Source organism: Otolemur garnettii, unplaced genomic scaffold (genome assembly GCF_000181295.1).
Source record: "Otolemur garnettii isolate 467f Iridium unplaced genomic scaffold, OtoGar3 scaffold00003, whole genome shotgun sequence".
NCBI lineage: Eukaryota > Metazoa > Chordata > Mammalia > Primates > Galagidae > Otolemur > Otolemur garnettii.
Window position 1 is genome coordinate 21,542,286 of NW_003852398.1, and position 3,444 is coordinate 21,545,729.

The following is a 3,444-nucleotide window of genomic DNA, read 5'->3' on the forward strand; positions in this document are numbered from 1 at the left end:
AAAAAAAAAAAAAAAAAAAGGATTTGTTCTGTTAAGGTTGGATTCAGCCAAGGGGGCCACACTTGGAGATGTGGAGGGCCACATGTAGCTCTGAGGCTGCAGGTTCCCCACCCCTGGTAGGACAAAAAGCTGTCACTTTCTTTCCCTTCTGGCAGGCCAGTCCTCAGTCCCGTTTTTTCTAGCATCAAATAGAATGGCTCTGAGGTTTGTAGGCAAATGCTAGAAAAAAGCCTTATCTCTAGCAGAGAATGTCAATGCAAAAAGAGTACATAAATAAATAAATCAGTCTCTATTTATCTCCAATAGATACTTCAGTTTTTTCTGTCTATTACAGGACTTCACTCTTGAGCATTCCTAACAAGTATGTGTGGAAATGAGGTTGAATTAACTCTTGTTCCTAAAGTACCAATCACTCTGGCCACTACTAAATTCTCGTTTGACCTATGGTAAAGTACCTATGCAGTGAAGTACCTGCCTATCTTAAGGGCAGTGACAGAAAACTCTAGAAAACCTTTCTCACAGGAAGTGCCAGGCATGACAATTAGTTCTAAGACTGAGTAAGTAAGGCCTAGTTTCCTTTTTAGTTTTACAGTTATATGCAGAGTTGGGGACTCACCATATCATCTTTTCATAACATCACATCTTGGGGTTTAGGGGCTGACCTGGATTCCATAAGGCCGAAGCGTTGAACTGTTACTCCTTCACAACCTTGGGAGAAAGTCTGTTCAGTGAGGGTCTGTGCCAGTCCTCCATGATGTATCTCACCAACCTTTGCCTTCTTGGATGTCTCCTAGCATGATGCCAGGCCACAGCCACTGGGTGAAAAACTTGGAAGCTGAGAAGTAGGCTGAAACTCTGGAATTCGTTGTTGGATGGGTATCTCTCCCGGCAATAGCTATGGCTCCCATATGCATTGTTTTTTTTTTTTTTTTTTAAGACACAAGAGTCTCACTATGTGGCCCCCCATAGAGTGCTGTGAAGTCACAGCTCACAGCAACCTCCAACTCCTGGGCTTAGGCAAATTCTGTTGCCTCAGCCTCCTGAGTAGCTGGGACTACAGGCGCCCACCACAATGCCCGGCTATTTTTTTTCTTGTAGTTTGGCTGGAGTCAGGTTTGAACCCGCCACCCTCGGTATATGGGGTCGGTGCCCTATTCCCTGAGCCACAAGCACCACCCTTTTTTTTTGTCTTTTTGAGACAGAGCTTCAAGCTGTCGCCCTGAGTAGAGTGCTATGGCATCACAGCTCACAGCAACCTCCAACTCCTAGGCTTAAGCAATTCTCTTGCCTCAGCCTCCCAAGTAGCTGGGACTACAAGCACCCGCCACAACACCTGGCTATTTTTTGGTTGCAGCCGTCATTGTTTGGATTTGAACCCCCCAGCTCTGGTGTTCTGTGGCTGGCTCCTTAGCCGCTTGAGCTACAGGCACCAAGCCAAGTTTGTGTTTATTTCTAACTTGCAGTTCTCTGTTACATGCCAACTGCTCGCTTCAATACTGGTAGTGCGTTTACTCCCAGGAGCAGGAGAGGGTGAAAGAGAGCCTGCCCCTCAACAGGACTGAGGCACACATACCTTTTGATGTTTGATGCCCATGTCTCACTTATGACATAGGTGGATGTGAATTCAAAGCTGGTAGTAACTCCCAGACCACTGGGAAAGTCATCTGAAAGCATTAGCAGCCTCAGAACCGTGCAACTCCAAAGCCCAATGGCAGTGCCCCTGCTAAGAGCAGTGTATGCACACCCAGAGTACAGTCAGCGCTCCTCAGGTCTGGAAGAACCTCAGCACTGGGAACTATCCCTCACACCCAGCAGTACCCCCAAATTGAAGATCAGCCTGTGTTTTGCCTTTTCAAGTTTTTATTTTTATACATTTTTTTGTATTAAAAAGAAAAGCATAATTACCACAAATTACAAAGGACTAAAGCAGGACTAGAATAATGAATGAATCACTTCAGCCTGGAAAGCAGATACTCTCAATAATATTAATGTTATAATACAAGCTCATTCAAGTATTTTACATTTTTTTTTTGTCCTTTTAAATGTGATATCCTAGCACATGGTAAAGATAACATACTACGAGCGTAAGGTGGAACCTTCTCCACAAAGCCAGATGACAAGTTTTCCTCTCCAGTGAGAAATGGACTGTAAGTTCTTCTCTTCTGTGCCATCACCATGGCTGAAGGAGGAAAGGATGGGGGCTGGGGAAAATCCAGGGACCTTTCCACACAGGAGATATTTTGGAGTCCCATTCAGGAGGGTAACAGATGATCCAGATCACTCTACCCAGGCCATTTGGCAAAAAACCCTCACCCTCCTAAGTTATTTTCCTACCCCTTCTCCTCCCCACTTTCAGGACCTTCTGAGCAGCTCACTTTCTTTTTTAAAAATCAACTGTCAGGAAAGGTGGGGGGGAAAGAGCTACAATGCAACAAAACAAAAACATTAACAACTTTGACGTGGGGGCTCAGCACCTCTACCTGAGCCCCAGGGGTCCAGGCTGGGGCAGGGCCAAGTGGCCCTTCTCTACTGGTAGTGCATTTACTCCCAGGAGCAGGAGAGGGTTGAAAGAGAAGCCTGCCCCTCAACAGGGCCGAGGCACACAAATCCTTTGATGTTTGATGCCTAAAGGTTGCGTTGGCATGGACCAACCTTGGAAGGGTACAGAATGAAGAGGGGTATGGGCAGGCTGTTGCTTTGTGTCTCAGGTCTTAGATCCCCATGGGATGATAGGTGTGAAGTGGCTAGCCCTGATGGCTCCTGCCACTCCTGGCATGCTTGTCACAGATACATCGGTCCTAAATTCAAGTGTCTTCAGAAAGTGAAGATGTAAACTACTCTTTGCAACATTAACTCCTAACATGTTACAAAAGAAAAAAGTTCCCCCCCACCAGCCTATGTTGAGATGAAGTCCTCACCTCCCTGCCCCAAAGGGGCTTTCTCTTTCAGGGTTGTTGGTGGAGAAAATGGCAGCCCCCTGGCCTGGGAGTAAACTCGAGATAAGAACAGCCATTCTCCACACCCAAAAGCCTTCCCTGTGCCCCCGAACCCAGCAGAGGACAAACACTGAGGTTTCTATGGTGCTGGATACAGTACAGGGCTGAGTGACCTGAAGGAAAGAAAGGGGGAATAAAAGGGTGGAGAGAGGAGGGGTCCAGGAGTCCAGTGTCTGGTACAATGTGGGGCAGGCACTAGCCTGGGTAGGGAAAGGCCTCAGAACCCACCATCACAGCGGAGACCAGATGCTTGTCACTGGCTCGAGACGAATGGGTCACAGGAACTGAGATAGGCTTCCCACATAACTAACCACTGGGAGGGCAAAGGTGGGGAAAAGGGCACAGGCCAAAAGCAATGAGGTGCCCAAAATAGAGGGCAAATCCTCATCAGCCTGGGATACTGTCTCCTATTCCCAACCTTTGGGCCCAACAGAGGAACCAGTTGAAA